Source organism: Pinus tabuliformis, chromosome 8 (assembly GCF_031772625.1).
Source record: "Pinus tabuliformis cultivar Carrire ecotype Pingquan chromosome 8, CPIR1, whole genome shotgun sequence".
NCBI classification, from domain to species: Eukaryota; Viridiplantae; Streptophyta; class Pinopsida; order Pinales; family Pinaceae; genus Pinus; species Pinus tabuliformis.
This window is the reverse complement of record NC_142294.1, coordinates 1926643744-1926669937: the sequence shown is the minus strand read 5'-3', so window position 1 is coordinate 1926669937 and position 26194 is coordinate 1926643744.

Below are 26194 nucleotides of genomic sequence, written 5' to 3'. Positions count from 1 at the left end.
CTTCTGGCATCGGAAGGCATTAACAGCCATTGGGAATTCCTTAGGAAAACATCTAAAAATAGATGAGGACAGAGCCAACCGGGGAATCTTCACATATGCCAGAATATGTGTCGAGGTGGATCTAAGCCAAGGGCTTCCAGATCACATCACACTAAACTTTAACAATTCAGTGTGGACACAACAACTTGATTACGAGAACACGGCATTCAGATGCCGCAGCTGCATGCAGATAGGGCACCTACAATATGCATGTCCTCTGTCCAGTAAGGAACCTAAAGGAAACAAGAAACAACAAAAGAAACCAAAGGGCTGGCAGCATACAGAACCACTGGAGGAGGAAGCACTGAACACGGAACCCACAGAGTTACAAGGAACACAGGACAAAGCGATGGAGGAAAACAACGAAGAACCCAAATTGGAGCCAAAAAACTTGGAACGACAGCAAGATCTACAGCTGGAAATAAGCGGAGCCAAAAGAGCACACAGCCCCGAAGGATCTGACTCGGACAAAGAACAATCAGTGTATATAGGGGAAAACCAGCTTGCCTTAATTGCTCCCACACCCAACGCGGGAGTATGGCGCAAAGTAGAAAAGAAAAAAGGAAGGAAAATATAGGCCTATAGACACAACTTTAACAATTCTGTTGTATTCCTGTATTTACAGGAACAGTTTTTGACCTTTTGTGTTTATTTCTGTTTGCTGCCTGTCATCACAGGAACAGCCATATGCATATGCTTCAAGCATCTACAAAATGTAATTTTATCAATATGAATAAAATTACGACTTTTTCCTAGGGGAAAAAAAAATTGTAGGTTTATAGACAACCAAAAAGATGGGAGTTAAGAACATAATATTTTTTGGTGATTTTGAATTGGTGGTCCTCCAGATAAGAAACATATATTCCACCAAACACCACGTAATGAGATCATATCGAATTTTGGTATGGGATATTATTGAAATTTACTTTGATATAATTAACATTACTGTTGTGCACATGGAAGAAAATCAATAGGTAAATTATTTGGCAACAGATGCTAACACATATAAGCCACCTCTTGAGCCAAAATTGAAGTATGAGATAGAAATGAGATTTAAACCTTCTATCCCAAATAACATCAAGAAATGAAAAGTTTTTGAAGATGATGAATAATTAAAGAGATTCATGGAGTTAGTGGATGAATTTTCGGCCATTAACATAGATTATGAAGATAAATCTCTCGAAGAAAATAAACAAGAAGTGGAATCATAGAAAAATGGTTTCAATCTCCTAACCAAATCGGAGGAAAATAAGTGATACAGTGGAAGAACAAATTTATCCCAAAAGGATTAGTCCTACTAGAACACATATTTGATCACAACGATGTTTCAACCAAGCCTGTTTCCTAACCGATAATCAAGAACATAGAGTAACATAACTTGGGCACTAAAGAGAATCCACAAAAGATAAAGCTCACCAAATATTTGGAATCCACCTACAAAGAGAGGTACAATGAATTTCTTAAGCAATTTAAAGATGTTTTTGCATGGAGTTATGAAGATGTGAAAACTTATGATACGTCTATAATACAACATAGAATTCCATTGAAGGATGGTTCTAAGCCTTTTGTGTAGAAGATTAGAAGAACCAAACCCATTTTTTCGCCAACAAGAGAAAAGGAAATCAGAAAGTTGTTGGACAGGAATATCATCGTACCGTTGAGATACTCTGAGTGGGTAGCCAACTTAGTCCTGGTAAGAAAAATAATGGAGACGTTAGGATGTGAGTGGATTTCAAGAACCTAAAAAGGTGCTCGTTAAAGGACAACTATCTGCTCTCGAAGATGGATCATTTTCCACAAAAGGTAGTAGGGTCATCCTAGATATCCATGATGGATGGGTTATTAGGGTATAACTAGACAACCATGCATGAGGAAGAAAAGAAAAAGGCTACATTCACAATACCATGGGGTGTTAGTGTCCTATATTATAGTAGTCAAAAACATGTTTAGTCTTTCAAATTTATTTTAGAAAATGTGGTAAGGTTTTTCTATGATCTCTTAGAGATCAATATGTTGGTCTTAGAAAAGAATGAAAATTTTCATTTTTGATATAGTTATGTTTTAGTGTGTGAAATATTATGTAAGAATAGTTATGGATTCCCAAAATATTGAGTCAAGTGAGTCTAGGGTCGATGTCTCATACAAGATCATGAGTGAGGTCATAGTGAGTCTGTTCTTCTCATTATTGGCACAAATTAGTGGGGTCAAGATAGTCAGTTAGGTTGTCAAATCATATTGTACCATGACATCACTACTAGTACAACGATTATGAGGCATGTGCTATGCTTCTTTCAGTTGTTGCACTTTCATGATTAAGGCTCTAAATTGCAATGATTATCCTTGAAAGTCAGGTTTGGTCACCTTGGGAGTTCAAACACTTGTTTTAGCATCCAAATATCAGATCTACATTCTTTGTTTCATCAAAATCTTTCTAGATATCGTTTGAAGTGTGATGCGCGAAGTTTGCAAGGGAGGCACTGTGATCAGAGACAGTTACTGTGTTTATTCAACACAAGGGGTTATCACCATTTCCATGTTACTTTTCCTCATTTTATTGGATGTTTTTTCTTTCATTTAGTTCAATTTGTCCTTACCAGTTGAAAAAAACATTCAAATGACCTTGCAATCATTAAATTCTTAGTATGTTTCTCTTTCTTTGTTGTGTCTAAAAAATATGTCGTGATTTATTTCAATCATTGTGTTTTATTGTTTTACATGCATCAAACATTCAAAGCTTGGATTTCCACTCATATTTTGAAATCCTGGTATTCCATTTAACAGTTATGGACCCTCACATCTTGTTGCTACTTCCCTCAAGGATCAAGAACCATTTTCCCCCATGCGTTGTGCTTTCTCGCTGCACCTGTGTTTTTAATTTTCCACTATAAGAAAAAATCAACAAGTTGCTACTTTGAGTCTAAGAAATGGGTTTTTGTTGTTAGAGTCTCCTAATGTGGGGATTTTCATTCTAAATTTCCATAAATCCCTCATCTAAATCCCTATTTTTATAAGTTCTACCCTATTGTTGTGCTCAATTGGAAAACAATGAAATTTCATTCAAAAACCCTAGGATTCATCTCTATTTTGAAGTCATGGAAACTCCAGATAGAAAGAAGCATAAGGGAGGAGACATAGTCAGGTTTGAGCCCCAATACCTTACAAAATCAGACCCAACAATAAGATTTTCATTTGAATAGGTTGGGTATGAGTTTGTCAAGGTAAGGTATTGGGGCTCAAACCTAATTATGTTTGCTCCCTTGTGCTTCTTTCTATTTGGAGTTGTCATGACTTCAAAACAAAGATGAATCCTAGGGTTTTTTAATGAAATTTCAATGTTTTCCAATTGAGCGCAACAATAGGGCAGCAATTGTAAAAATAGGTCTTTAGATAAGGGATTTATAAAAATTTAGGATGAAAATCCCTACCTTAGTAGACTATGAAAAAAAAAACCCATTTCTTAGACTCAAAGAAGCAACTTGTTGATTTTTGCTTATAGTGGAAAATTAGAAACACAGGCACAGTGGGAAAGCACAACACATAGGGGAAAAATTTATTGATCCTTGAGGGAAGTAACAACAAGATGTGAGGGTCCAAAATAGTTAAATGGAATATTAGGCTTTCAAAATATGAGTGGAAAACCAATATTTGAATGTTTGATGTAGGTAACAACATAAAATGCAGCGAATGAAAGAAAGCATGACATATTTTTCAGAGACAATAGAGAAAGCGCAACGTACTAAGAATTTGAAGGTTCCAAGGTCATCTAAATGTTTTTTTCAGTTAGTAAGGACAAATTTAACTACATCTAAGAAAAAACATCCAAGAAAATGAGGAAAAGGAACCTAGAAGTGGCGATAACCTCTTGTAATGAAGAAACATAACGATTGTCTCTGAGCATAATGCCTCCCCTACAGACTTCGCGCAACACACTTCAAATGATATCTAAGAAGCTTTCGATGAAACAAAGAATGGAGATTTGATATTTAGATGCTTATAAAAGTGTTTGAACTCCGAAGGTAACCAAACCCGAATTTCAAGGATAATCATTGCAATTGAGAGCCTTAATCATGAAAGCATAACAACTGAAAGAAATGAAGCACATGCCTCATAACCATTGTACTGGTGGTGATGTCATGGCACAATATGATTTGACAACCTAATTGACTATCCAGACCCCAATATATTGTGCCAATAATGTGAAGAAAAGACTCACTATGACCTCACTTATCACATTTTGTTGTTTGGCTTGTGTGAATGTTGTTTCACTTGTTTCTCTTCGTATTTGTTGTCATTTTAACTTGTAGAAGTGTTATTTCGAGTTATAGATTACCTTTCCCAAGTGTCGCATGATTTTTCTTGTTTTTGCACCAATGATCATCGTTACGACAAGTCTCCTCACATTACTTGTTTTTCCTTCTATTTAATCAATTGTTGCATTTCATTCACATGCATGTATTTACACTTAGTATAATTTGCACTCAGATTCACACTATCTCTCAGATTTTCTTGTTTTTACACTTCCCTTGGGCATATCTGGGCTTCCCTTGGTCGAGTCTCACTTTGCATATATTTCACTGTGTAATCTAGAGGCTTATGCCACAAGCTTGGTCTTTGCAATTACATAGAGCATAGCCTAAGTTGGCTCCAAATGTGCACTACATAGTTCCAAGATCCATCCTTCTAGATTTTCCACCAATACTACGCATTGTGTAGTCTCTCCCAAAACTTTTCCCAGGCTGAACTATGCATTGCGCAGTTCTAGTCATCAAGATTCCACCATGGCTATTGGGACTGCACAATGCGCAGTTCTCGTAGTCAGCCTTTCACCCCTGTCAAGAAAAGTTGTGCAATCCATCACATCAAGTACTCGACTCGTTGCTTGAACTTTCCTTAAAGTTGTTTTAGGTCCCCCGTGTAAGGGTTTTGGGGCTTAAAGCCCACAATTTTGGGTAAAAGTATGGTAAAGGTTTCGCGAAGTGCACGAAGTGTGAATTGTAATGAGTCAAGTCAAAGGGTTGTCCGCCCAAGAAAAATGTAAGATAATAGAAAGCGAGTCGGCCTGCCCATGGTCCGAGGACCATGGGAATGTATAAATAGAGCAGGGCTCTAGGCTTAGAAGGTAGTTTTTAGTAATTCTTGATAAGATTGGAAGTATTATGGGTTTGTGAAGGCAATATTCACTCTGAGTCTGTAAGTTTGAATCGTGGGTGGTAGTAGTTAGAGTGGGCTCTATAGTTGTGTGCACAGAGGCCTGGTAGAGTCTGCAGCTGTGTGCGTAGACCCCTGCAGCTGAGCGGCAGGGTGGAATTGGATTATACTGAAACAAAAGATTAATAAAGATAAGTGTTTCTAAGTTATTGTGCATCTGGTCATAGATCTATATGTTTAAGCTTATGTTATGATTTTATGCATATCTTAAGATTTCTAGTTGCGCGTGCTGGTTATAACTGTTGAATGTTTGATTAAAAACCTTAAGAAGTATATCAAATCTATAATAACCACAATAATAATAAGAATCTAAGAAATTCCTCATCGCTGAGCTATGAGAAGGCCAAACGACTATGCAGGGTAGCGTGAGTGCGCAGATTGGTTCGTGACCCCTCCAGACCTCATCAAGACATCCCTAGGGTGTGAAAACTCGGTTCTAGCACCCTCCCATACTACCTCGGGTGAGACTTCAGTCCGTGCTCCACATACTATTGCCGAAAGAGTTGGTAGTGTGGGATTTGCTTGGCTAAAACACTTTTGAACCTGGGTTAGGCCCTAATAAGCCAGCAAATGGTTCCGTTGCCGGGACCGGGATCTGCCTAAGGGATGTTTGATGTCAGAATGTTAGAACCTTATGAAGAAAGAGATTGAAGATTGGTTGGAACATAAGCTTCACGAGTTCGTGATACAGGAAAACAAAACTCTGCAGTTATCTGAGAAGAGGTGGCTAGATCACTATATATACAGAAATCCATGAGATCTTCTTTGTGTCCTTCTTGTTAGAACTGTATGAGTGGATCACGAGACTAGCTGATAGTCAAGGAAGGTGCAAACTCGATCAACCGTTAGTGTAGACTCCAGAGTTGGTGCGCAGGCTAGAGGCATATGAAGATAAAATCGCATGGGCAGTAGATCATTGGCTGGATCAGATAATAGGAGGGTTTATCACTGAGTTCGCAATAGACACAACCATGAGCTACAGCGAAGCTAAGTGGCATTTTCTTAAGGGACTGTGATGTAGGTACATCAAATCCTTGAATACCTGGATCAAGATGCTGTTATGTGAAAAACGGGTGATGCAAATCCATTAATGAGTGGAACAACATGGAGCAGGAGGGCCTACAAAGGTATCAAAGGGTTAGGAAACAATCTGTTAATTTCGCCTCCGTGAAAGGACGACAAAGATCACACTTGGGCTTCTCTAAGGAGTACGGTCAGTTTGATAAGGTAAGGCATTCCACAGTTATCATCTCCACTAACACCACCACTCGCGTCACCTCCTTCAACCCCATCTTTTCCCACACCACCTCCACCAAACCAGAAGTTTAACATGGCGAGTGTGATCAAGTTGCCTGTATTTAGAGGAGTAGGAAGTGAAGATCTAAATCAATTTTGGTTCATAGTAAGAGCGGTGTGGGAAGCACACAAAGTTACAGATGATAACATTAAGAAGGCCACCTTGGTAAGTGTGCTGCAGGATCGTGTGCTGACTTGGTACATCAAGCACTCGAATGATCATCTGAATGCCGGAATAGCAAAAATCCAAATTGCATTAAACAAAGAATTTAGCCGGCCATAATCAGAGATGTAGTCGATCATTGGATTCAAGGAGATCGCGATGCTTCCAAGCGAAACCCCCTGGGATCTGGATCAGAGACTGAAGAGCATGATCCATGATGCTAATATGACATTGACGGATACGCAACACCACGCGTGGTTTGTGGCATCTTTGACACCACAGCTGAGGACGACACTATCACAACAGAAGATCTCATCCCAGGCAAAAGCATTGGAAATAGCGATGAGGTTGCATGAAACTCCAATACAGGATCTTGGGTTGGGAGTAGAGTAGATCCACGTGCAACTACAAAACCTATGCTTGGAGATGCAAAGTTTGAAACAAGATAGGGTGCCCCGACCAAAGGTGCACAAAGAAGTGTGGTGTATCAAATGCAAAGGCTAGGGTCACGACAAGGATCACTGCCTTGTATTCGCAAACTATTTGGCGGGAGGGGTACCGATGCCATTGAGACTAGAAGTACAAGCAAGGCCAAGTGCGGCACCCGCACTCTGGTGCGTGATTTGTCATGTAGGAGGAAAGCACGTAATGGACAACTGTCACGTATTGCAGAAGTATACCCAGAGTCCACAACAACTATATTGTAACTTCTGTAGATCAGTTGGTCATGTTGAGCGAATGTGTCGGAGCTATGAGATAATGATGGATAGGACCCCAGCCTATCAAATGCAGACTAAAATGCGAGGTTTTGACCCAGCTGCAGCGATGGCACACGATGGATTCCAAGGACGTAGACAAGGGTGAGGAGGAATGGAACCTAGACGAGGGCGCGGATAGTTGATCTGTTATAATTGCAGAGGACTAGGGCACCATGCTCATGATTGTACCAACTCGACGAGAATATCTTGTCCGTAATGTGAGCAGTTTGAACATGAAATGGTAGATTGCTTGATGATGATCACACAAATGTGTGAGAAAGGGGTAATATAGCCTACTCCAACTCAAAGTATCCAAATGATGAGGTCAGAGCCACACGGAGAAGACCCCAGCATAAACATGGTACTCAGAAGCGGCACGACTATAGGGGAAGATAAGAGGAAACAACCCGAAGAAGATTCGTGGGTTAGCGAGGCTCCTACAAAGGAACCTGAGTCTGAGTTGGAACGTGGGAAGGAAATGTTTAAGGAAGCTAGGAAATGCTTCATGGAAGCCTCTACTTCAAGTAGTAAGGATCAACCTGAGCCGAGAATGGATCCTTCTATGCTTACTACATTTTTAGAGACATGTACGAAATTGCTACATGACAATAAGGCAGTTAAGGGATTACAAGAACTGATCACTAGGTGCACAGGGTCAGGTGAACCGCGTGTGGTCCAGAAACTAGGAAAACATGCTTTGCACACCGGGCGAGAAATGTGATTGACAGTGCAAATTGGTGAGTATGAGATGGATCAGGTCATCTTGGACTTGGGTTCAGATGTGAATGTGCTACCAAAACAAACATGGGAATGCATGGGCAGGCCCATGCTACAGTGGTCCCCTATTCAATTACGGATGACAAACCAACAAAAGATCTTACCCATGGGAAGGTTGCAAGGGGTGACAGTGGACATTGAAGGCGTAAGTACACAGAAAGACTTTGAGGTAATAGAAATTGTTGATGACACTAATCTGTACCCCGCATTGCTAGGAATAGACTAGGCCACCAACATGAATGGGGTTATCAACTTAAAAAGACGGAAGGTGATATTCGAGAAAAAATTTCTCTATGTAATAGTTCCGTTGGACCCAACCGAAGGGGCATGCTACACTAAACCTGTGCACGACGAGGATAGTGATGATGAACTAGACTACATCTACTAGATAACGACGCAAGACCAGGATCAGGTGAATCTGATAGCAGATGGGAGAATCTCATGGGAGCATGATAGTTCCTACATGTCAAATTTAGACGAAGAGATAGAGCAATGGCAGAACCGATTGCATGAAGTAACAACACTCAATTGTAATATGATGATTAAATCATTGCGACGTGTGACAACCGAAGCAAGGAAACTGCCAGCAGATGACAACGCAACAAATGAGGAGGAATTCGTAGACCACTATGAAACTACAACCATGGAGCAGAAGCGGCACGGTGCACAGGAAGGGGAACTGCACACGACAACTACACAATGGTGGAGTACACCTCAGAAGATTGGGTGGAACTAGCGTGAATGTAGAAGGTGGCTGCGTGTATAGGTTGGAGGTCCCTAGCAACAAACACGATCTGAGCAGCAAGGATGAAGTGGTTTGAGCACCCACCTACGACAAGGGATGCAGCCATATGCTATGCAACCACCATCCCAACTAAGAACCAACAATCAGAACCCAACATGGCAGCAAGAACAACAACGCCTTCCGCCAGGCATTTGCGTTAGAGCCTATGGAAAAATGGTGGGATTATGAACAAAGTTTGTCAAATAAAACAAACCAATTGGAATTTGTGCGTACCAAGGGTTCGATGGGCCTATAGGACCATAAACAAAATGGGGTGTGTGAAGATGACCCTATCAGCGATCAGACATGAAGAAACTAGGAAGACGATGAGAATTTCCTCGACCACCACCCCAATATTTCGGACTGGATGTAAGGACCGGGATAAAGGAATTCGATGGTTACAGGAAGCTATTCGGTGAGGGATCTTGAAACTTCGTGAACTCAATGAAGACTGGGCATGACTGAGGAGGAAAAGCGTGATGTTGGATGTAGAAATCAACGAACTGAGAGCTAGAGTCGCAAAAGCAGGCCATGCGAATCTAAGAATAAGGGGACTAGACATGGCTGGACCTACTACTATACTAGAACAAGCTGCGACCCTGTTACCATGGTTGCAACTGCACCAACGACGGAGTGTACCATATGCAGTAGAGCACGATGGGCTACCAGATACAAAGGTACTCGAAAGGTGCCTGCAGCCCGGGCTAGCAGGAAAATTGAAATCCCGCACCAGGGGTGCGACCACCTAACTATCCGTAGGAGGCCTAGTCTCAGCGCTCCAAGCAGTTAGAAGAGGGCACGTAACTATAAAAGAGTCTATAGTGGAGTTGTGTGGCTCGGACGTGGCATGCAAAATTAGCATGAAGCATAAAACACATTTGCGTATAAGGGACTGCGCTACCGCGTGGGGTGGAGAGAAGGTGATCATTGCAGACACTGTTCATGACAAGATGTCCCATTTAAGACACTGAGGAGTAGACGATGGGTAATTAAGACATAGGGACGGAACTAGGGTTGATCGGATCTACCGCAAAAATCGCATTAATGAGCCACGAAAGGGGGGAATGGTCGAATTTGAATTCAAAGAGGCCTATAAAGCACATGTGGCCCATCACCAAACAACCCTTGGCCTGTTTAAATTGTGGCATTATCAAATGAGTGGGAACTTGATGAACTTGGAGACCGTAAAATCAAGTCCATGGTTTGAAGCATTTCCAAAGGATACACAGGAGTCCCTGATCAGAATCATGACAACAACCAGGGGAGCTTCTTGGAGTGCTACACTGCTAGTAGGAGATACACCAGAAATCCCTAAATCACCCCGGATGCTGAGGCCCAAAAAGGACCCACAAACAGCAGGACCAGTCCGCATGTCTCCACGAAATCCCCGATTCGACAAACTGTCGATGGAAGAGAAAGGTAAGACAGTTAATATTGAAAGCGATAATGAGGAAGAGAAGCCTCCCACCCCAGTTGAAGAGATGGAACTAGAGGAAGAGATAGAAGAAGACATCCAGCCAGTACGCACTGCAGCAAAGCTGCCCAAGTATGTTCCTCCACGAAAAGGGAGGGTCAAAGTCCCTAAAGATTTGGACACTGTGACGAGCACACTCCTCACCCCGTTCCTCCCTGAAGGGGTCCTATTTGAAGGTACGACCGTAGGCCGCATGCCCACTATAAAGTTTGAAGATTGGGACCTCACGGGTACTGAGAAGTTCCCACATTTAGAAACTAGCGAGCTGATGGAACAAGGCACAAAAGGGGTGGTTACCACTCTATAGCCACGGGCATGGCTGCACGGGGTGGAGGAGGCCGGGCTACTCCACCTCCTATCAATTCCCCACTTCCATCGGCCCCCAATCACGATATTTGTTATCAGACAATTGCTTTGCCTGGTGCATGATGGGTACTTGTGGCTGGAGGAGCCCATTCCCATCATGACGGAGCTCATTCATAGGATTTCTCAACTTCCCTGTTCGGGAAGGGATCCCATGGAAATTGCCAGTGGTGGGGACTTGACGCTGGCGGAGGCTATGAAAAAGAAATATAAGCTGGAAAAGAAGTAGAGGGGGTATGTTATTACTAGTATTAAAAAAAAAGAGGTCCGCGTAGCTACCCAGTTATTGGCAGGAAAGGTGATGAGAAAATGCAGAAGCAACGAGGTACCAGACACAGTCATCGCACTGGTCGAGCAATGCGCAGAAGGGGTACAGTTAAACTAGGCGCAGTTCCTTTGTGAGGAGTTCCTGATAAACTACAGGGAGGCCCAAGAACAGGGTAAGAGGTTCCACTACACGTGGTTGCTTTTATCCATCCTGTTGGTTACCGGTGAAATACCTGAGGATAGTCAGTTCCCTTCCCTTGACCAGGACTAGCCAGAGGTAGAAAAATATGTGTCACTATGGGCAACGAAGGACGCCACATGAATTAGAGAAACCAAGATCTTCTGGGTGTTAATGGAGGCAAGCATACGACTATGGATCAACAAACGACCACGCCTATCTGCTGAAGTATACGATAGTCTCAAAAAATTTTCAGACTTTAAAGCAGATATGTATAATGTATATATTAGGGTGCAGAGGGATCTAGAGAAGAAGTGGAAAACACTCCCATTCATTGCCATAGATGACACTGTCTTCCTGGTGGCTGATACATGGCCACTGGAATGGCGCACACTAGATGTGGTAGTGTGTGATGAAGCAGAGATTCAAAAACAAAAGGCTGCTGCAAAGCAGCTAGACCAAAAAAAGTAGAATGAACAATTAGCTGTAGAAGTATGGACATCCCGGGAGGCAGCGAAGGTTGCCATGGAAAAAACTACAGCAAGAGGGGCCACTACTACGCAAGAGGAAAGACACTCGAACATAATAGCAGAGTAGGGGACAGATGTGACAATGGAACAATTGAAATGAGCGTGCGTCCCAGAACACACGGGGCCACGGAAGAAGACCAAGGCTTCCAAGTTTTAGGGGGAGCCTGTTACACTAACCGTGGGTGACCTATGTGACATCGGGGATACAGTTCACGAAGTCATGAGGGAGGCGCTCGGCAAGGCAATGACAGACTAGCAGACTATGTTGGGGGCACTCAGGATGGAATTGCAGGAACTTCAAGCACGACCCCCACAGCCAGGAGTGGTAGCTGCCTATGGAGCTACGGGTACATTAGCAACTAAACAGCTGTTGTATGCCAAAATGGCTAATACTATCGCACTCCCGACAAAAGCATTGACAACATACAACATAGAGGATAGAGTCATGGTAGGCCAGCTCACGGGACTTGGATTAAATTTGGCTGCCCTCCAACAAGAAATTTTATACTAGCTACAGGATGGCGCAATGACAGATCTCTGTGCTAGGGAAGGACATGCAGTACAGATGCTCTGTGAGATACGAATTAACATCGAGCATTTGAGCCTCCAACGTGATGAAGCAGTAGCACAGAATCAGCAGTTGGAGCAAATTGTTGAGGAAGCATGTTGTTGTGCCCCTGAGCTCAAGATTGCAGTAGATTTTCCCATAAGCATACGGATCCACAAGTTGGCCAGTGGGTTTCGCGAAGTGAAGGAGGAAGCAGCGAGGATCTAGTTGGACCTCAGCTTGCAGATCATAGAGTTGAGCCTGAAGGCACAACCCTTTACACCACTAGAGGTTAGAGAGTAGCAGCAACGCGCCATCCAATCTGGGTGGGAAGCAATAACACGTGCCATACAGGAGTGCACCAGCTTGTTAGATTAGTCACTTATCACGGTTACTTAGCAATTGGCCAAGATGAGGGAGGCCCAGGCTCTCAAGGCACAAGTCAACGCCTCTCACCAGAAAGAAGTAGTTCTTGAGGAATGCATGTAGCCTCGTTTGATGAGGCATTCGCGATCACCGCCAACATCGAGGGAAAGCTATCACACATGTAGGCAGTATACGAACTCAAACAAGCAAGTGAAACTGATAATGACGTATTGGAGGCTCGCGCACAACAAGTACAACAGGTGGCGGAAGAATGTGTTGCAAAGGTAAGCGAAGTGCAAAAGTTACTGGATAACCTCCGCGTGAAGATCACTGCACCATCCAAGTGACTCGAGATGAGTCATGATGATTTTTTTGGGGGCCTGTTGGGTAGCGGGTCCCCCACGTAAGCGTTTTGGGGCTTAAAGCCCACAATTTTGAGTAAAAGTATGGTAAATGTTCCGCGAAGTGCACGGATCACGAACTGTAATGAGTCAAGTCAAAGGGTTGTCTGCTCGAGAAAAATGTAAGATAATGGAAAGCGAGTCAGCCTGCCTATGGTCCGCGGACCATGGGAATGTATAAATAGAGTAGGGCTCTAGGCTTAGAAGGCAATTTTTAGTAATTCTTGATAAGATCGGAAGTATTATGGGTTTGTGAAGGCAATATTTGCTCTGAGTCTATAAGTCCGAATCGTGGGTGGTAGTAGTTAGAGTAGGCTCTACAGTTTTGTGCGCAGAGGCCTAGTAGAGTCTACAGTTGTGTGCATAGACCCCTGTAGATGAGTGCACAGGGTGGAATTGGATTGTACTGAAACAAAAGATTAATAAAGATAAGTGTTTCTGAGTTATTGTGCATCTGGTTGCAAATCTATACGTTTAAGCTTATGTTCTGATTTTATGCATATCTTAAGATTTCTGGTTGCGCGCATTGGTTATAACTGTTGAATGTTTGATTAAAAACCTTAAGAAATAGATCAGATCTATAATAACCACAATAATAATAATAATAATCTAAGAAGTTTCTCATCGCCGAGCTACGCAAAGACTAGACGGCTATGCAAGGTAGCGTGAGTGCGCAGATTGGTTCACGACCCCTCCAGACCTCATCAAGACATCTCTAGGGTGCAGAAACCTAGTTCCAACACCCTCCCATACTACCTGGGGTGATACTTCAGTTCGCGCTCCACGGACTTTTGCTACAAGGGCCGGTAGTGTGGGATTTTCTTGGCTAAAACACTTCTGAACCTAGGTCAGGCCCCAATAAGCCAACAAGGACTATACAAGGTTGCATGCAAGTACCCCACTTTCCCGTGTGCGAACATCATCAGCTAGATTATCTCACATACAAATGAATAGACTATGACATTGACTAGTGCCAGCCAACAAAAGGTTTCCACCTTCAGCGAAGAAGACTTTCATCATATGTATCACTTGCTCGAGCTGGTAAAGTGCGTGGACTCACTCTTCTATGCCACCCACAGCTATGTAAACACAAGAGATATTGTGAAGTTCAGATAGACACTATTCTATGCCATCGAAGTTTAGATGGACACCCTCCCATTTTTACAAGACAAAGTCCCTCAAGAAGGCTTAACAGTTCATGATCATCTTTTCTTGCAAAATATATGGTCAAGAGAGAACAAAAACCTTCCCTGAAGAGTGGGTAGTCTTACTAGACTAGTTGGTTAATGATGGGAGACAATTCAAAAGGTCATATTTGTTGGATCAACAATTGAAGTCCCATGTGGCTAAGGCTCAAAATCTGCCCAAGAATGAGGAAGCAGGGTTTTATATGTCTGCATACTTACTAGATGCAATCTGTGCATAGTAGCAGTTCCCTAGCTGTAACTGGACATGGACACCATAGGATACTTTCATGAACATCTATTGCAAGTTTCTTTATGACTGCGGTTATCGAGGAGTAATGGAAAGGCTAACTGACCACTTTATCATCTCGTTATACAAGCTTATATTTGAGCAAGATCCACCTTGCATGTCCCGAGAATCAATGGAGGTGATAGTAGACATTTCAGATTGGTATGCCTCACTAGGTGGCACCTTCATTAGAGTGTTTGGTGGAGAGAAGCCTCTGCATGTCTTACCAAGGTATGCCACCGACAAATTGATCATGCAAGAAGTATCATACCACCTCGTTATAGGGTTGTCAGCAAGACTGCAAAGGAAGAAGAAAGCGCCATAGCCCACTCTTCCTTTGCAAATCAGATTATATGATATTAAGAACTTGATAGATGCAGATGTCCAGGCTAAGGACATAGGGAAATTCAAGTTCAAAACTAAGGAATTTAATCCATATGATCCCCATAGCATTTGCAAGGACCAATGTACGAGAGTCTACTTTCCGTGTATCGGCGGGGCATTTCAATGGCCAAAGGAGGATCCTTGGAGGTACTGCTACAATGCCTCCAGAATCAATGAGTTGGTCAATATAGCAAGGATTTTGAAGGTTTCTTGACGGACAACAACAGCTCTGGAAGCAACAATAACAACAACAAAAGTAAGAAATCCAGTGCATAGCAAGGGAAAGAGGAAGATTCTTGATGATCCAAACGTAGAGAAAAGCTACAAAATGATGGCAGATCCTATTATCGAGAAGGCAACAAAAGAAAAGAGAGAGAAATGGATGAAGGGAGCAGAGCAGAGGAAGAGAGAAAAACATAGGTTGTCGGAATCAGAATTGAAGCCACAGGAGACTCTGAAGAAGTTGAAGGAAGAACAAGAGCTGAGGAGGACAGAACGAAAAGAGAAGCAAAACCAGGAAGAAGAATAAAGGCAAGGCACGATGATAAAGGAAACAACATTGATACAGGTTGAAGAGCTGAAACAACCAAAAGCTAAGAAGGAAGGTGAACAGATTCAAGATCAGGAGCTTTTTGAGCAGATTGAGAAATTAATCGAAGTAAAAGACATGGAGTTGGAACAAGAGCCACAAAATGAAGATATTGAATTGATGTCGAGAGCACTATAGGTAATTCCTCAGTCTCTACCACCTCCAGTAGTAGAGCCAGACCCCAACAAGCAAGTATATGTTTTTCTCCTTGATGATGGTCCAACAATGGATGCGTACAATCTATAATTTGATGAGTTCCATAAGAGGATTGTACAGGCGTGAAGGAAGTACTTTCTAGATGATCATACATCACTTGCATTCATCAAGGAAAGGGTGATAGTGTCGGACACCAGGAAGCATCCAATTACCATTGTTGAAAACACCTTGGCCTATGTAGGAGAAACAAGATCAAATGTTTAGTATCTGATGGCCAAGAATGGGCAACTAGAAAAGAAATTGTATGCTTCCAGGCAAGAGGCAAAAAAAATATGTTCAATAGCGCAAAATGAAGTTTTTGCATTGGGGGAGTTGAGGACAGTGATACTTGATGAAGTATCAACACTTGGAGAAACCATGCAGAATCTCTATCATGGATTTTTCACCATGCATAAAGAAGTTGTCTGGTTTCATGGCCTACAACAGTGGAGAAAAGAATTTGTTCAAACTCTCAAAAACATACATGTTGTCATCGCCCATGTACAAGAGTGGATAATGTAGTACAAAGGGGCCCCGCTTGACTTAGTGAAGAAGATGAAGCCACAGGTAAAGCTAGAGAACGCGAAGGTCTGAATGTTGATCCATAACCGTGAGAAGCTCGCCTCATTCGTCGAAGCACACAAGCCTCATATGTGTGGTTGTACAGTAGTTTGGATGTCTTTGTGAGAAAACACCATATCCCATCAATCGGTTCCATCATCGATGCTAAACCCAACAACCAAGTCCGGCAGGAGATCGATGAGTACTTGGAGCAGCTAAGACAAGAAGCCACTAGGGAAGACTTGGAGTTGAATGCACACAATATGAAGAAGTACATCGGTGGTCCTATCAAGGTCAATGCAATGTTTCTCATGCTTCTAAAAGAGTTGGACACAAGCTCAAAGAGAGTGTACATGTATTCCATGGAGGCTAGCATCTACTTCCAAAAATAGATCGTTAATTAGTTTGGGGACACCATCACATAGTACCAAGATTGACACCAATATGTCACCAAGAAGTAGCAAGTAGAGGTTGTTGAGCTAGACTTCCCCCAAACTTCAGAATCATAGTGGTGTGTCTTTTTAGGTTGTATATGGGTACGAGTGGAAGATGTAATATTATTTGTAATTATGTTGTAAGTGAAAGTCCAAGTGTCAATATTGGAATATGAAAATTCACCATGTAATGTAATGTGTCATTTTATGAAGAAGTTCAAGAGTCACGAGGGCAGTCCAAAAGTCACAAATGGGAGTTGAAGAGTCATCCCCTGTTGTTAAAAATAGAACCTCATAACTCATAGAACAAGCTTTTGGGAGCCACGGTTTTGGCTAGGATTAAGCTTAGAAAGATCTTGGGAGTATTGTGAAGAGACTTGGCTTCTCCATATATAATGAGTATCCTTATTTGGAGGAGAAGGTGTTATTGACTGTAATGTTCCACTATTGGGGCTAGTGGTCGTCAATGGTGTATGTATGGAAGGAACTTTCACTTATAGTAATAATATCAGAGCTAGCACGCTTTCATGCATATGTTGCTAATATATTAGGACTATTCTTGTTATATTGGTAATGTATGTTATTTAACTTATTTTGTTTTCATTTATATGAATCTTTTTGAATTTGTGTTGTTGGATTAACTCATCACTTAAACTTGTGGACTATTTTGCGTCTTAGCGGAGCCCCCCCTTTGTTGCATCGATTGTGTAGTGGGGGGGTCACAGGGGGGGTGGGTAGCCCCCCTCTATGGGGCCCGGGGAAACACCCCAGGGAAAATGTTTTTGGACCCTGTATTAGGTGGGTGGACCTGCCTATGGTTTTGTGCCTGGTTTTCACACATGGTTTTGGGTGCAATAGTTTTTGGTCCATGGTATTGGATGCTTCGGCATGTATAAATATGTATTGTAACATTGAAAGGAACATAATGAAAATCAATATGGTAGTCCTGGTTTTGGAATCTAGGGGAAAATCTCTGTGTATATGTGTTTTATGTGTTATGCTCTCGCATTATTTATTTTCCGTGTTTTAGAATTCGTATGCAGGTAATTTTTGTACGGGGTTAAAACCTACAATTTCTGTCGTGTGTTCCTTTCAATTTGTGTATTATTACAAGTTTCCAAGGGGCTCACTTCCTTTTCCCTTCATGTGTTGGAACCTCCATGCATCACACTTGACTCTCCGCATAGCCACACACTTTATCTTACCCAAAGTTGTCATACTTTCCTCTGTGCATTTTCACGATCAAGGCATTACATTACCACCCATTGTTGGAACTCCTACTCCAAACGATGTGAGGTCTAGTTGGGACTTCATATCAGGGAGATCTCCTTAATGTTGGCAGGTCCAACACTGTCAACTTTTATAGCACTAGAAGGAGGGCCAGATGACAAGTTGTGCCCTTGATGTCTATTTTGATTTTCTGAACACATTTGATGACTTCATCCCAAATCATAACCTTGGCATGCTTTTCTAACTCTACAAATTTCGAACTGTCGACGATAATTTTAAATGACTTGTGCAAAGAAATGGTGTCACACATTGCCCGCAGCCTCCATTCAATCTTTCAATCAGTTTTTTGGTGAATAACGTCGTTCTTTCGTTCTTTATGATCATAAATGCCTTAATAAGAAAATTTTAAAATTGCAAAAAACACCTGATGAATCTCTTCAATATTTTCACAATCATTTCCTTCATTACTATTTTGAATTTCCTGAAGATGAAGTTGATTGGGAATTTTTAATTGGATGATTTCAATATCTTGTTCAAATTTTTGAAAATCCACATGAGTTAGAATATTTCAAACCTCTCCCAACATACCTCGATGTTAGAGTTCTTAAATCTAAGACAAACAAGGTTGTTGTCCCAAGTGACCTTTCATCCCCCTCTCATAAAACAAATCTACCTCTGAAGGTCTAGGTGGGAGAAGTTGAGAATCCACCTGTAGATCTACCACCATCTCCTCCTACCCCACTTACTCAAAAATTTTTCCCATATTTGGAGTATAAATTTGATGGTTGTGTCTCAGATTTCTCTTGTGATGTTCACGAGGATCAATTTATGGATGGAGTTGGTGTTGAATAGCCAACCTGTGACATCATTTTTTATGAGTATGTGTGGGAGTCTGAACAAGAATCTATGGTGAAGGATGACCTCCTTATGTCTGCACCTCATCTACTTTATCCTGACATCTTCCACGATTATGATATTTTTGTTCAATATTATGAAAATTATTTTCTAGATGTTTCTACTTCTGATCATTCACAGAACACATGGAATGCCAATTTTTCATTTGAATGCGGAGAGGAAAAATATGTCTTCCCTGATCCTCCCAATCTCTCATCTTACCTTTCCAGAAACATAGAGGGTAAAATTTATCATTTTCCATCATCCCCTCTTTACTATTCATCAAATCATGAGGATGCCCCTGTTCATGATCTTGAACTTTCTGATCGTGGTTGTCATGGTCTCTTCATTCATTCATTTAATCACGAGTCTGATTTGTCCATTGTTGATCTTTCTAAGCCACCAATCTTTGATGATCCATCTTCAGATGAATTGGAACCTCCCCAAGTTGTCTAGGCACTTCAGCCCGAGTTTATGATTATGTCAGGTTCTTGTAGCCTTGATCAATTCCTCTTCGGATCATAAATTTGTTGAATCTTTCCAGGCTCCTCATCACTCTGTTGGTCACAATGAAAATCAGTCTACCTTACCATTTTCACATCCTCAATATGTATTACACGATCCTATTGCTCAATCATTGGAGGAGTCATACATAACAAGCACTGTTGAAAAACATAAATTTTCTTCTTTCTTCATGTTTGCTTGTTTTTCAAGTTTGAAAGGGTGTACATGCTTGTCTTCCACTCACAATGTGTTATTACACCATGGTACGTCTGCATAATTCCTTTCACACTCTTTTCATTTTTACTTTTCTACTGATGCATTCAAGCTTTGAACGTTCTGATTTGTATTATCTTATCTTTCTTGTTTGTTGGTTTTCTTGTATATCCTTCTTGACATAAATACTCTCACCTACATGGGCCAACCAATGCGACGATGGTTGCATTGGAAGTATTAGTTTATGTGAGTTGGATCATGCTCTGCTTAGATTAGGAGTAGGAGTAGTTGTCCTTTTCTTGTTTGTTTCCGGAATTTCTTTACTTTTTCTTGATTTTTCCCCCTTCTTTCCTTTCTTTGTTTTCTTTTGTAGCTGTAGGTTAGTTTTCACATGAAACCATGTTTTGCTTCTTAGACAAGTAGGGTGAAGTTCAAGAGCAACTTGTACTGCTATCAATGGTTGGTTATCTATCTGTTCCCTCTCTTTGTGTGAATATTGCATTCTTTTAAGTCGATGATACCTTGATGGAAAATAAATTCCTTTTAGAGAGAGTCATGGTGGAACCATGATTCTTGTACTCTTAACTAGTACTACCTACTCTAATCGATTTTTTATTTTTGATTAACCCTTGTCAACTAAGTCAAGTAGAGTAAGGAGAGGGGAAAACCTTAACAGTATGTTAGAGGTATATATATAATATCCTTTTCTGAAGGGAAAACCTCTTATGTTGTCAATAAGTCAGGATCCCTCTTCCGCCCCATGAAATAAATAATTTCCTATCAAACACTAGTACAAAATGGCTAATTAGTTACTTAAACAATGAATAAAATTTGCATATAAATGACTATTTTTCAGCCGGTGACTAGTAGTAGCTAATTTACAGTATCTTATAACGTGACCAACTTTTAGTTGTTTTTAGCTTAGTCATTAATTGATTATCTCAATTTATCATCTAGTAGTATACTTAGTCATAAATTTGGTCATTAATTTAGTTATTGATTTAGTCATTAATTGCCACAATTAATGACCAAATATACAACAAAATATATTACTATATGATCATCTGAGAAAACCAATTAATAAACAAAGAAATATGACCAAAATATTGGTCGCGTTATAAGATACTGTAAATTAGCTACTAATAGTCATATATATGCAAAATTTAGTTGTCATTTGTAATGAAAAATTAATCATTTGCAGTAGTCATTTATATTTTTTTGGTAGTTTCATATTCATTATATAAACGGCTAATTTAGTAGTTTATATTTATTTCATTTATTTTCATTAATAATCATTATAAACAACTAATTTAGTCGTATATTCATTTTATTTGTGTTCATCATTAATCAATATAAACTACTAATTTAGTAGTTTTGTTTTGATATTATGTCTTCATTATTAATAATCATAGATTAATTAGTATGATTTTGTGACTAAATTAAAAAAACATCATATAATGTGAATTGGTTCATCTAATATGAAAATTCAAAATTACATATGTTAGTTAAAATACTAAACAATATCAAGTGCAACTATAAATAATTTCAACCACATAAATTATATTATATGAAATGTCGAGTATTACAATATGAGTTTCCAACTTAACATTGGTTGGACTACAATTTACACATGAAATGTTGTTTCATCACTATAAAACATTATGATTGTGTTGTCAAGTCATTGCAGGTGAATTCACCAATTATGAAGACTTCATCATCAGTCTCTATGTGTGTGTCTTATGCGGGATATTGGCTTTAAGGGTACCACTAGACCAGTTTTCTTCTCTCTCTTTTTGCATTTTTCACTCCAATGTTAGTGTTATATTTATTCAAATCCTACTGCTAACCATCAATACTGAGTTCCTTTTCTGAAAACAAAAGAATCTAGAATGTAGATTGTAAGACATGAAAGACGATGAATAGTAGAATATAAATGAAAGTAGACTATAAAGGATTTATATTACATATACCTCAACATCAACAATGTTAAAGCCATTCTTCCCCATAAGAGCAAGAAACTCGAACAAGTTTTCTTCAGTTGAGTGATAGTGGCCACTATGTGGCAAGATGACCTGTATAAACAAATTAAATTCACCATAGAAAAGAACACCTTAGTAACTTAGTATTAAACCTTCAGGGAAAGCTTAGGCACAATCATGCCAACTAAGTTACATGCTAAAAAGCTCAAGCTATAAATAACTTGTTAAAACAAATAATCTGAGGTGTGATGTCTAATCCTTGTCATTTTACTCGCAACAACAACTTATTGTCTAATGCATGAAATTGGTCAAGTATATAAACAATATGTTCTCAAATAACAACGTGAAAGTAAACTTTTCTAATAATCATGAAATATTTCAATACAAAACAGTTAAAAGGATTTCAATCAAAATCATGTAATATTAGTTTCATCTTCAAGCATTGGTTGCTGTTTAAACAAACATAATACCAAGTACTTTCAATTTCATAGTTAAAATACAAAGAAAAATCGAAATAAACGTTCAAAATGTAATCAAACAATAAAGAGAGGATATCATGGAATGGAAATTGCAATTATAAAAAAATTGTTTACGTGTCCATTGATATCTTATCACACATTCCTAAAACATTTGCTTGCCCAAAATAACCATGAGGTGAAAGAATCACAACATTAAAAACCATAGGAATACTTACTAGAAACATTTCCAAAGTCGATGGCTGAAGTGCGTGAAGTATCTCCAACAACAAATGAATCATATCCAAGACATGATCTCTATATTGTCTCCCCATCCTTTTTCCAATCACATTTCATGTAACTTGCCCACACCAGAGTCAAGTAACAATCAAATGAAGGAATTAACATTTGTTTTTATCTTTTATATGTATAAACTTTGAATATAATTTGTTTTGGTAACATATTAATTCGTATTTAAAGCCTTCCTGTCATGAGAATGTATCAATCAAGTAGAACATCAGAAAAATTGACCTTAATGAGGCCCTCTAACAATTTCTACAATATCAATATTTGTCTTGCTGTGATATATTGGATAGAAAAAAGAACATATCTGCAAAAGAAAAAGCCATATAATACTTATGTTCAAACTATGTATATGGTGTATTCTTAGGTAACTTTTTATTATTTCCCTCTACCTTTACCAAAGAGGATTGTAGCTTGGTTAAACTCTTTATCCTTTCATTCAACATCAATTTCTGCAAGATAAATGTCACACATTATTCTTTCCCATTTCTCAACATGCTAGATATTATAAATTGAAAGTCACATAACATCAAGCGAAAACCATTTTCTAATCAAAACAAATAAACAAACAATGCCTCTAATAAAAATTCCACCTCAGAAATTACTTTGCCACGTGGTCAGACTAAATGTGATATTCTTTTAATCATATTTAGGTCATATTTAATGTGATATTCAAATTTCTACCATGATTTCAATTTGGTGCTAAAAGAAATATATAAATCTAGGTTATTTTCAGTGAACTTCAAGTATAATTCAAAAAAATGAGTTCATTATAAGGTATGGAGGGAGAAACATCTTCATAATTAGGATTCTCTATTTTAGTTTGGTTTGAGTTGAGTTGGTATTTGAATATATAGTTTTCTCTAAAGAAGTGAAATAGAAAGATGAGAATCGAAATAACCCTGTGAATTTTTAATTAATTCATATTATATATCTCTAAAACAGCCAGGTCATCCTTCTCTGCTATTTGATAGAGATTTATTGGCATAGAATAATAATGAATTAACTATCAAACACAATGATGCAATATATTAACCAAGGAAAGAAAAATGACATGGCTTTGGTATTTGTGTGCTCGAAGGAAATCCAACAATGGTTGTGTTCTTTCTTTATCATGAAATAGTATTGAAGACAAATGTTGGTTCAGAAATTGAACTCCATTACCAATAGGAGATGGTCATGTTGGGTAAGGAAAGGATGAATTGAAAGACTCAATATCTAGCTCCAATACATAGTTATCATTGTCACTACAAAATACAAAGTTGTCATCATTTTCTTATCTAGGTAAAAAGAAAAGTGAGGTTGTATTTGTGCACTTGTGATAGTATATGAAAAAGAGAGCACTAGTGGAAATCAAAGTGTGTTGTCCCATAATTCAACCTAAAAGAAAACATATATATTCAGTTGTTGATTATAGTGGAAATCAAATGCAAAACCCGCTCAACTTGATCTTTACATGACATAGTCATAATGAACTAGTACAATAAAAGCATGCTAACTCATAAACAGGAGATGATAAAAAAGAATAATGGAACATTATTTTTTGCCACATAATTGGCATGAATAAAATTTCCACAGAATTCATCCAGAAAATGAGAAGAACTTATGGCAAAATAACATATCATTAGTGTTTTCTACCCTCTTTATCACATGTAGCCTAGGGAAGTAGAGGAGGCCAAATGTAGCAGGATTCCAATTGTGTGGCATACAAAAATAGAAATGTGGAAAAACATGCCTGCCAATTCACAGAATCTCACTCTAAATAATAGAACATGTTGAGGATAGTAATGATGAAAATAGATCATGTATTAAGATCAAGCCCCTTATTGGTCTTGAATTAGCAAGGTGGTTGGTAATTTTTACTCGTAAAAAAAATATCATAATTAGTGTAATGACTGTGTGCATATTTTTATGAATTTTTTTACATTTATATTATGGCGTCCTTTCACGTGAGAGTGATGAAAGTTCTCCAGGTTTGGTCAGTCTGGTTTCTCCTTTCATATGCTTATGTGAATCGACGGAGAACTACCTTTCTTTGGTTTGGAAATTCAGGTGTCCCTCCCTTTCATTCAATATGTGGAGATGCCCCACAATTGAAGGACCTTGATAGTTCTGAATCCAATCTTACAGACATAAAAGATGGATCTGGTCCAAATCAGGATGTTTCTATGGGGATTGGAGAGGGAGCAACAACTTGAGAATTGTTTATTATTCCTTTTGTGGAACTTTAAAGATAGTGTAGAAAAAATGGTTTATATATTTGTGGTGGTAGGGAGGTAATGTTTTTTCGATTTCTTAGCTTAGAAGAAGAAGAGAAGCATAAGAACCAAGATCAAGATGAGGATTTCAGGTATGGGTATAACTTTGCAATTAGAGGGAAGCATGCAAGAGAAATTGATGCTTATATACAATTGGGAGGGGGAAGGTGGAGCACGGGTGAAGAAATAAAATCCATACTTTATGATGATAAGGACTATATATCATTATCATCATCTAGGAAAAATGTTAAGGAAGAATCATCTTTATGGTCACAGGTTGTGGAACGTGAATTAGTGGATGCCTCTTGCACTAGAACTTTACCAAAAAAATGTTGGTGTCGTGATGGTAGTGTCACGTGATGTGCCCCCAAAAGTTCAAAATATTCTAGGCAATGTCAAGGAAAATTTATTTCTCTACTCCTTAACTCATATTTCACCCCATCCACGTTTTGATAGACCAATTATCAAGATCATAGAATGATATTTTCTTTAATGAAGGAGTCCAAGGGCTAACAATTTAAGGATATGATCAATATTTTTTTTTTAAATGGACAGTCTTGTCTGACTTGCAAGGACTTGGGTGTCAAACTTGTTGCCAAGCCAATGTTATTCACATGTCAAAATTTTGAGTATGACTTGGGGTTGAGTTTGAATGAGAGGATTTTGCTTAATACTTTTTAGTTAAGGAAAAGAACCAAATTCAGAGTCCATTTGAATTATGATTCATGAATCATAGTAATAGAGTTGGTGAGCTTAATAGGGATCATCCTTGTCGTGATGTGTTACATTCAAATGGCATGAATGCATGAATTTCAAAAGGCTGAGATATGATATAAATATTGGGGAATTTTGACCAAATAAATAACCCAAACCTGACACTTGGGATATGATATAAATCTTGGGAAATTTTAACCAAATACATAACTCAAACCTTAAACGTAGTAGTGCAAAATCCATTTTTTGAAGTGTGGCTACTGAAGACAAATTTCTTAAATACTTTTAAAAATTAACATACAAATAATTTATAAAGGCATGGAATTTCATTGTCAATCAAATTTCAAACCAGATAATAATTAAAGCGATAACCCGCAATGACAATCCAAAATCAACAAGACATATTGGAAAAATGTTAAAAACTCATTGGGAACATCCTAATCCTACAAGTTTCTCATCTAAAGAAACTGAAGATGTTACCTTTCTTGGGAAACATGGAATGTTAATGATATAAATGCCAAAAAGATAAATAATTAAAACTGACTATTAGATCCAACACAAACAATGAATGATAAACAAAATGAAAATGGGGAAAAATGTCACATACCCAGTCCATGAGACTGCCATCTGCTTCCATACTCGATGTTGCCCAAGACTAAGCAAGTCATTCCACTTGTGTCCACATCCTCGTATCCACAGTGGAATTCATCCTCATATCCACATACAACCTGCATTGGAAATACCCTTCCGTAAAGAAAAAAAATAAAATAAAATAAAGCCCGAAATCCTTTTTGCTGGTCAACGGCTTACATATTTTGAAGCGTGTATTAAAGAGAAGATTCTCATACCAATATCCT